Consider the following 11230-nt stretch of genomic DNA (forward strand, 5'->3'; position numbering starts at 1 on the left):
TATTCCAGACCCTAGCCAAATCACCACATGTCTTGAACTAGAGAGATTATTTTTGTTGCATAGTATAAAGCCAAGCATGAGCAGCTTTCCAGAGGATGGCTGCTGTGAACAGCTTTTCAAGATTCTGATTACACAGTATAGTGAACACTCTATTCAATAACAAATCAGATCAAAACATTCACAATAAATCAAGGTACACCATTCACAATGTTACAACTTATCACAGATAATCAAATACAGCATTCACAACAACTTATCACAGAAAATGGCCACATAGTTTTCACCAGAGTGGTCACACAGTTTTGAACAAAGTATGATCATTTAGTCAATCAATCACTTAGTAACTCAATCATTCAATCAACTCAATCATTCAGTCATCCTTAAGGGTCACAAAATACAATAGTCAAAGTTCTCCACTCATGGGGCACACTAAGTCACAATATTAGTCACTACTCAGCACTCTCTTAAGGGGTAGTATAAAATACACAGGCCGTCCACCCTTCAGTCACAAATAGGTTACAATCTTCTGGGTTAGTACACAGTATCCAAGTAAAGTCTTCTTTCAGTTTGACTTGGAGTAGTCTCTCAGATTCCCTGGATCCCCTTCCATGGTCCCAGCTCCTACCTGGATTCATCAACTCTCACCTGGGTTCAAAGACAGACAGCTCCCAGTTCCTTGTCCAGCTCTCCACGCTGTTCCTGTTCCACTCTGAAACTCACAGTGTCCAGTCCACCTTAAATCCTTCACAGTCTCTGTTCCCGGGAAGTTAAGGCTTCAAAAGCCACAAACAGGATCATGGAAAGTACCACTATCACAGTCATGCTTCCTCAGCCTCCGGCAGCTCCCAAGAGAAGCTGGTAGCTCCCCAGCAGAAGCTCCAGCTGGTTCCTAGAAACAAAATCACTTCACTCAGGTTCCGAAAATCAAAATCATTCTCTCCAGACTGGGCCTTTCCTCTTAGCCTCCATGAAGCTTATCCCAAGGAGTTTTGACTCTCCCTATCTGGGGCTTTTCCTTATATACAGTATTGCTCCTCCCTTTTCATCCCCTTCATGTTAAGTCAGCAACAGGAGTTCATACCTTCTGTTTCTTTAACAGAGGCTTAATTTGAACTAGGTGCTAAGAACCTCTTAGCTTTCCAATACAAAGGGATCTTTAAATTTCATTACTATAACACATAGATACTAGCATTAATATTGAATGAAAAATCTTCAAACACCTAATATTTGCTAAATAAACTCAATTGGTTGATAACTAATCCTCTTCTATCTCATTTGTAGGAGAATTTCTGAACTAGCTACTTAAAAAATTTGAAGAGACTGTTTTAAGATCTTGACTGCCCCAAGATTAGATCAGAGTCATGGAGGAGTATGCCATTTTGCAAATAAAAAAGGAGGAGAAGACATGATAGAGAAGTAGCTTTAGTTTTCTAGTTTTAATAACGATGATAAATGAATTTTTGCCTGGCTACGGTATCTTGCAGGAACTTGGGATACATAGTACCCCAAATCCCAAAATACATCTTTTTTTAAAGCTTATTAGAGCCAACTTGTACATTTTTTTTTCAAAAATTTGAAATAACAGGTACAATGATTCAGGAAGTCATTTATTTAAGAAAAAGCAGTAAGAATCTAGCCTTCATTTGTTTCATAGTTCCTGATTATAAGAAAGTCTAAAGAGATGGGACACTATATGGCCGATGAATGTCTAAGTCTAAAAATAGGCCATCATGTCTATACAAAGAGGGCACTATCATCATCTCCCCCCCTCCAGATCTGTCCATATGTGGCAGATTTCCTCTCAGAAGAAAGATCAAACTCCATAGAATGCATCATTTATATGCCACTCCCTATTATTGAACAGCATGGGGACTGTTAATGAGAAGCAACGGCTAAAAGAACATTTCCATGAGTTGGTTTCCAGGCAGGCCATAGTGAAAAAAAGAAAAAGAGGGGGAAAAAAAGACAGTGCCCTCTGGGAATTACATTTTTTTTAAATGAGAAGAACAAACATGGTGCTTGGATTTCTTCCCCCCTACCCCCCAGTTTCTCAGTCATTGCAACAGCTTGAGGTAAAGAATTTGCAAAACACACATGGAGAGCTTTTTGCCTCTGATTTTTTTAATCTCGGAAGTCCAACAGTGATGATGAAGGTAACTGTGACATTTGCAATTTTCCATGCACCAGCCCATCCCATTTTCTTCTCTGCTGCCACTTACATGGTACAGTAAACCTCCAGCATTGACAATAATTATAGCCTGAATAAAACCAAGAGAGTAATATGAACAAAGCTTTTCTGTAATTGCCTTTTCATTATTTGCTAACAGTTAGTTATTCAGTCACAGGGAAAAATTACACAGTAATTGGCTGACAATAGGAAACTAATGCTAAATCCCAGAACTATGATATTTTTGCTTGTTGGTCTTTAGACCTTTTATTCATATTTTGATTAAACAGCTAGAGCATTAAACTGATAGATGAATGTAGCCTTGGTCAAATTCCATAACCTTCCTTTCTATCTCATTCAAAAATATGAATTTAAAGGAGCACATACAGTAGATCTGTAAATACTGTAGTCAATTGACTTTCAAATAAAATTCTACTGCTCGCTCCAGGTCATAAATAAGGAATGGTAGGTATAATAGCATAGACCTCTTTTTAACAAATCAGTCTTCAGTTTAATATTTTGCAAGAAAGACATGAAAATAGGATGATGCCTTCTCTTTTGTATTCCTGTGTTTCCTTCATTCATTTCTCTAAACTTGTTCCTCTTCTTTCTTATAACTCCCATCTCACCTCACCTTCACTAATCTCAGAGCCATTATAAGAATGAAAAAAATTGCAAAATATTTCAGCCATGTTTAAGGGTTTATCTACTCATACTGACTGTGACATATATGTATGTGTGCATATATACGCACACAAACACATATACATATATGTACACATACATTTGTATTATGTGGAAAGAGGAAACTAAAGAATGTTAAGTATTTACTGTCTTTTACATTTGATCAAAATATGAAGTTGTTCATGTGTCTCTTGTTGCCCATTTTGTTTGTGAGCCTCAGTTTCCTCATCTGTAAATGAAGAAGTAGACCACTAAATGGTGTCTAAAGTTCATAATCCTAAGTTATGGTGGATCTCTTTTTGACCCAAAACAATGGATGTTTTATGTTGATGTCTTTTTGGCTATAAGCTCTGTGAGGCCAAGAAAGAATTATTTTAAAAATTAGCCTGCATATAAAAGAGTGACAGCATGATGTGGTGGTTAAAGAACTGGCCTGGGTGTCAGAAAGACTGGGGAAAAGTACTGTCTCTGAAATATACTGACTGTGTGACCCTGGCCAAGTCACTTTATCCCAAAGTACCTCTAGGTAGTTCTTTGAAATTGTATACTACAGAGAAGGTGCATACCTGCACTGGTATAGGGAGTTTCCTTACCAGGTGATTCCTATACCAGTGCAAACAAAGGTACAAACCAAAGACAATGTATATAAGCCTTCAATAGTAAAAGCACCTATTCCTTCCTTCAGGACCTCACCAGGGAGTGATGGTGAACTGGTATTTTGAAGGTAATACCAGCAGAGCCCAAGCTCTGCCATGTCCTTCCTATTAAGCTAGAAAGGTACTGAATCTAGGCAGTCTGTGGTATCCTAGTATAGAGAGGCTTTTTATTTGTCTCAGGAACAATGCATGAAAGCTAAAGGCTATTTCCTGTGTCATGGGCAGCTAGATGGCACAGTGGATAAAGCTCCAATAAAGTAGACTCATCTTTCTGAGTTCAAATCTGACCTTAGACACTTATTAGTTGTGTGATCCTGGGCAAGTCACTTAATTCTGCCTCAGTTTACTCATCTGTAAAATGATCTGGAGAAGGAAATAGTATCTCTAATATCTTTGCCAAGAGAACCCCAAATGGAGTCATGAAGAGTCAGATACATAGAGTTGAAAATGACTAAACAACAACATTTGTGTAACTGGGGAAGCAGTAAAGAGGCAGTGTGATGTAGTGGTTAGAAAGCCATTTAGGAGTCAGGGAGACCTGGGTTCAAATCCTATCTCCTATGCCTATTTGTTATGTGAGCCTTGGCAAGGCATTTAACTTCTCTGAGCCTCAGTTTCTTCATCTGTAAAGTGATGGATTTGGCTTCAATGACCTCTAAGGTCCCTCTTATCTTTATTTCTATCATCCTATGACTAACAGATCTACAAATCCTTGAGATATAGAGAAGTCCTTTTCATGGTACAGTATTCTCCGGGAACACTCAATGAAAGTTAGATAATGATAACATAACTGGGAAGAAAAATTAGCTCTGAGAGCCGGTGTTTTTAACACTTAGGCCATTTTTAATGGGAAAATATATGTTATCTTGGTTAAACAGACAATTTGTTTGATGTCTATAGTAAAGCTGCAAATAAGAAGGAAATGCAGCTGAAAGTGTCTAGCCTGCTAGAGATAAGCATGAAGAGCCATCTGGCTAGGGAACCAACATGCTGTGGAATTCAAGGGCTGGGATTTCTGTTTGTTTGCTTGGGAAATGAAAAGAAGAGATTGCCCACTTGCACCCATTTGAATAAGTAGATCTCATTTTTTGAGATTTTAAGAATGGCTTGAAAGAAGATGTAAAGAATGGGATCTGCCAAGGTCTCGGCAATTCAGAGAAAGAGAAAAAAATGAAGGAAAATGAGGTACCTTGGCTTAAATATCATCAGTAGGAATTAGTGACACAGGATTACACTACACTGTGGCAGAAAAATGCCAGGTTGCCATTTTTTGGAAAAAAAAAAAAAACAGCTGTTATACTCTGTAACCAAATACAAACTAGAGAGGGGCCTTTGTCAACAAACCCAAGCTCAGCTTGATCACATGACTCTGATATTCAAAAGCCTTCACTGGCTCCTGATCACCTACCCAATCAAGCACAGACTCTCTAGTCTGGTCCCAGTCTATCTGGGTAGCCTCACCTCCCATTTTTTAGCTGGACTCTAAACTGGAGCAGTCACCACTCCTTAAATGTTCCCCAGGTGTTTCTGTTTCTGTCTTCTTTGCTCATGGAGTTTCTCTTACCTAGGAATCTTATCCTTCCCCCAAGACCTGAGTACAAAGTCTTCCCCATCACCTCCATTAGGAAAAAAGTCACTGTCCTTTCTGTGCTCCATTACTTATCACATTCTGCTTTGTATAATGGTAATTGATATGCCTGCCTCATCTCCCGTACTAGACTGTCAGCTTTCTGAAGGGAGGGATGCATATTTTTTACATTTCCCTTACTCCCTAGCCCAATGCTCTGGTCATAGCAGATACATTAAATATGCTGAATGAATGAATAGATAAATAAATAAGTGAGTGATGTGAAAATCCATATTCAAATCACGCAGAAGCAGGTTCAGATTTATTTTTCTAGTAAAGTATTAGCCCTAGAACCAGAAATAAATTTCATGCTTTTATAGTTGTTCTTTTCGTTATCTTTTTCATTCCCAGGTTGATCGTTGGTGTTTTGGTGTTGTTACTTGCTGCTGTTAATTTTTTTCAATAATGGATGTCCCAAAATCCATTTGATGACAATGAATAAACATTCTGGGTACATATAAGCAATGGATTGCAATTTCTTTTACCATACTTTTCCCTGTTCTATCTATTTTGAAATGTTTGTATTAATTATTAAGTTCATAAAAAAATGAAACATTTAAAAAGGACATAATATTAGCTATAAATACATTAGAAAGAATGTGTCTAAACATAGTCACCTTATTACCTCTCCTCCAATGCAATGGAGAGAACATGTTTGGAAAGGTGCTAATAATATCCAAGCTGTATCCTAATGAGGAGTGTTGATCTGTGTGCATTCTGACAAGTCCAGAGCCGTGCTTGGGCAAAAGCATCTCTCTCTCGAACGTGGGCATACATATTGTTTGCTTCCCAAGGACAGGAACCTTCATTGGAGTATTATCATTCAGACCACTCTCCTTCCAGGCCTTTCCCCAGATAGACTGAAATTCATTTTCAGAAGATGATTTTCATTTTAATTGTGTTAGTCGTATTGAATTATTTTCATGTGTTTTTAAAGGAACTAGCAGAAATTCTTAAATTTTGAGACTGTATGTTTTTGAGTGAGAAAACAGTTCACCAAAGCTTCAAATGGATTAATATTTGAATTTTTTTGTATTGGCTCATGACATGAGGAGAATGTTTGAGGACTATTTTGTTAATTTGTGCTATATTTGACTTTTTAGGGTGATAAACTACAGATACATGAGATAGATATTTTGTTTTGTTTCTAAAAAGTACAGTCTCTCTCTCTCTCTCTCTCTCTCTCTCTCCCCCTCCCCCATTCCTCTCCGTCCTTCTCTGTCTGTTTCTCCTTTCCTTCCTCCCCCACCTTTCTGTTTCTGTTTCTTTCCTTCCCTCTCTATGTCTGTCTTTCTTTCCCACTATAGCTCTTTCCCTCTCTCCTTCAGCGAGAGGGTTTCAAAATTGTTATTCCCCACAGAATAGTCCAGTTATAACTTGTGGATATTTATTTAGCTGTATCTTTTTAGTGTTCTGATCAAGCCAGTGACATTTCTGCAGCATTTTTGAGAATGCACAATACACTTTAGAACAACTTGACATTCAGCAATCATAATATACATGATGAATGATACTTTGATGTTATTAAAAAAAATTTATATGCCCAAATGCTCTTATTGGGCTGCAAAACCAAGCCAAGGATAGGCTTTGCTAAAGATGCAGAACTGTAAACAAATGGAAAGTTTAAACAATAATTGTTCGAGTGGAGATTCAAATGTAATTTGGAACTAATTGCTGCCTATAAAGGCTTGGTTGACTGACTTCCAAAGCCAGCCTTATCTTCCCTGTTTATTTTAAGGCCTTTAAGAGACAGTAGGACATATGGGCTGCTAACTGAAATCAATAACCATTTTCACTAGGGTTCTGATTACAATAATTTTCTACACTATGGTAATTAACAGGAATTAAACAATTACATTTTTGGTAAGAGAGCTCTCGTGCCTGTACATAGTAAACATATAAGAGTTATCAGTTATCAGTTATGGCTCAGAATGAGCCACAGAATTGTAGAGTACTGGGCCTAAAAGAGACTTCACAGGCCATTTAGTCCTTCCCACACATTTTACAAGTGAAGGAGCTGAGGTCCAGAGATGGGAAAGGACTCTCCATCCAAGGATATTGAACCAGTTAGTGGTAGAACTAAAACTGAGCTCTCTTGACACTCAAGTCATTAAGAAGTAATTTTTGAGTAATAGGAAATCATAAGGAGTTGATTAAATGCCTTAAATCCAATAAGTTTTCAGGCTGAAATTTTGTAAAAATAATATTAGCACTCTTATTGTTGTAATTAGCAATATTGAGACCCTATAATTGTACTAAGCCTACAAAGTTAAGTAGTAATGAAATTTTAAAGGAATTAAATTTCCTTAACGACAAAAAAAATCTTACACATTAAGTAATCCAGGATATCTTATGTAAAGCAGCAAAGAAAAGGACATTGGTCTTGAAGTCAAAAGACCTTTTCCATTATAGGTCTAGTGCTGGGTAACCTTGTGTAACTCACTTCCTTCCTCTAACTCTCAGTTTTTTCATTTGAAAAAATGAAGGGAAAGAGAAAGGGGAAATATTATCACACAGGCTCCCTACTTCACAGAACTGTTGTGAAGACAATGCTTTATAAGCCTTATAATTGTATTGAAAGAGGAGATAGCAATGTGGTGTGACTTGGGCAAGTCATTTTACCTCTGTGTAGCTCAGTTTCCTGATCTAAATTATTCCTATTTAATAGATGAGAAATCTGAGTCTCAAAAAAAGTTGAGACTTCCTTATCAATTATATAGCATTGAATCATTGTAAGGAAAGCATTTCAAAAACCATAATGCATTCCAGAAGTGTGAGCAATGATTTTTATCAAATATAAACTAAAATAGAATATAATATTTTATTGCCATTCAAAATAAATTTTAATTATATGTGTATACACACATATGTATATATGTATGTGTATATATACATACAGTAATTAATGAATTGCTTTCCACAGAAAGATACTACATATCACATTTCACATAGGACCTGCTACAATCTTTTTTTTTTTTATTTCATGGCTCTTATTACTTTTATTCCTGCTGTTGGATCTTTATTAAAATCTGTCAAAGGTGCTGCCTTCGTGTTCTGAATGGGTGTCATAATCATCTAATGCAACTACTCCAAAAATCAGATGAGTAATTAGCTGAACCAAACTGATTGGTCTGACTTCCTGGATACGATCCTTTAATGTTGAACATTTACTTTGTGCTTGAAGGATTTGTTTGTGTGTTTCTTGTGTGCGATGAGAGCTCTTCATAATTAGCTCCTGGGGGACGGCATATTCCGAGAGTTAAAGAATAATTACAGCCTTATGAAATGTGAAATGACTCAGGCTGCCTTTTGTTGCGGCTTAATTGTATGCAACAAGTACAGGAAGTCTTTCGTTTCAGATTGTGATAGTGAAGATGTAGCTTTCACAAACAAAGATGAGGATTTTGTAAGGTGGCAGAGAGTATCATCATTTTGCTCCCTCCCTTTCCATAAGTCAGGCCAGCCCAACAAAGCTTTGTCAAGCAAGTCAAGCATGGCTTCATTTGTTTTAAATTGTGATTATAAATGAAAATCTAGCCTAGTAAGAAATTACAGAGGTGTGCTTAGAGCAAGAAGTATGATTTAGATGAAAGAAGTTCCCTTAGGAAGTGGTCAGATGAAAGTATAGGTGTCTTTTTCCTTTATTCTCACTGGTCTATTCCAATCCAACTACCATTTTCATAAAGTAAGTTCAGCTACTAGGTCTGCCAGTGTGCAATTTTCCATACCAAATAATCCCCCACCTCTGCAAAGAACATAAGGAGGACATTGTCATTGAACACATACATATAGACAGATCTCCTCTCCTTTCTTCTTCTTCTCCTCCTCCTCCTCCACCACAACCACCACCACCACCTCCTCCTCCTCCTCTTTCTCCTCCTTTTTTCTTCCCCTCCCAAGATGTAGGTGAGTGCATGGTCCTAACATTTTTCTTGCTTTGCACATGCTTTATTGATCTTGTGTGAAGGTATATTGGCAATTGGGGACAGGAGTCCATACCAGAGTCTGTTGGTAGTTAAGCCTCATGGGGTGCGACACAGTCCCCTGGAGTGCTTTGCTTGACTTAGCACATCACAGGATCATTCAGGTGGTGGACATACCATGTCCCATAGTAACTGATCCTACACCACATTTGGAGGTGAATCAGGTGAGTTGAATGCTTTGCAGCATCCTCTTTAAGTTTGAGCCTGCTTTACCCAAGAATGAAGATGAAATATGGAATAGTATGCTCCTGGACCTGGAGTCAGGGAGACCTAAATTCAAATCTGACCTAAGTTCAAACCTTACTGGCTGTGTGACCTTGGAAAAGTCACTTAATCTCTGTTTGCCTTTATCTAGTAGAGGATGAAATGGCAAACTACTCCAGTACCTTTGCCAAGAGAACCACATGGACAGCATGGCCCATGGGGTCACTAAGAGTCAGACACAGCTGAACAACACCGTGCTTTTTCTTCAGAGGATGTTTCACACTTTGGATCTTGTTATATCTTTCCAGTAAATACCCTTTGTAAAAGCAAATAGCTGTTAATTGACTAAATGATGTTGAGGTGCTAATCTCTTGATTATCACTCAATGATATAAATGAGATACAAACTGTAACTGACAATTGATATGAATGAGAACACACCTAAAGAAGGACTAGAGGTAATAGCATCAGAAGGTCCCATAACCCATCAGAAGACCCCAAGATCCCTGAGGGGAACATGTAACCACCCTCTAGAGACCTTGCCACTGGGAATGGGGTTGGGATAAGGACTTCCAGAGTTTAGATTTGCTCTAAAAATATGGAATGACTCTCTGGGGAGGAGAAAGGAGGGAGAAAAGAATATTTGGAACTAAATATTGTAAATTGGAACCAAATCTGTAAAAACCAAAGATATTGATAACAATTTTAAAGACTTTTTACAAAAGATAAACAACAAAATATGATAAATGACCCTTCGTCTGTAATATCATGTATGATGTCTAGTCTGAGCTTCCTTCAAAGCTCAGCTCATGAGCCAACCCCTACAGAAAGCCTTCCCTGATTCTCCTCCTCAACCTACAACAATAAGGGCCTTCTACAAACAAATGAATAAATAAAATCTTATATTCATCTTATATGTACTTTGGATATAGAAATCTGTTTAAGAAAGAGACTATTTAGTTTTTTAATTTTTATCTCCAGGGCCTAGTAAGTGTCCAGCACAGAGAAGACACTTGTAATAAATGCTCATCAATGGTCAATGTCACATGCCACTAAATTCTTGGCTCAATGAAGATGATATGACTGGAAATAGTTCTGCCTGTCCTTTGACTACTGAAATTCCCATCATTTTTCATTGCTTTGAAAGTCCTATCAAAATGTAAATATTACCTGGAAGGGTATAAATATTAATCCACTGGTAGTCTTTCAGATAAGCATTATAGAGTGTTAAGAGTCAGAAGAGGAACTTAACCAAACCTCTCATTTTATAGGCAATAAAATGAATGCTTAGGTTATGACTTGTCCAAGCTATGTAATTGGTTTCTTCAAAAGTTCTTAACAAGTGTCTTTTCCTGGGCAGCTTAAATATTCTCCCTTGCAATATTATGTACATTGTTAATCTGCTTACCACCCCTACCATATGTGGCACAAAAACTTCACAAAAGTCCTCCCCTCATGGGGGCAAGGAGATGACTCTGAGTTCTCAGTGACCAAGTCAGTAGAGTTGAAAATCTGACAGGTCATACCAAACTGAAAAGTCTTCAAGATTGATCCCAGTAAAGGACTACATATATCTTGTTTGAATTCAGCCTAGTTGAATTTTACCAGGTTGGCTTAAAGGTGATGAACTTTTTCAGCCATAGCATCTCTCAAAGATCATTTATTAGAGGTTAGGGTGTTTGTGTGTGTGTGTGTGTGTGTGTGTGTGTGTGTGTGTTGGGGGCAAATGAAGTAATGAATACTTATAATATTAAAGTGCAAAAGTAAACTTTAGTTCCCTCCAAATTATCAATAATGATGAATTAGAAGAATCTAATTACTATAAACTATATGTTGTTCTTTTGTTTGTTTTACTGGACCAGTTTTACCAGTTAATATTATTTAAATTTCTATTTTAATGTCTATTTCTG

The sequence above is a fragment of the Petaurus breviceps genome, unplaced genomic scaffold (genome assembly GCF_028583685.1).
Source record: "Petaurus breviceps papuanus isolate PSGF00001 unplaced genomic scaffold, PetGlider_PUasm1.0 171, whole genome shotgun sequence".
NCBI lineage: Eukaryota > Metazoa > Chordata > Mammalia > Diprotodontia > Petauridae > Petaurus > Petaurus breviceps.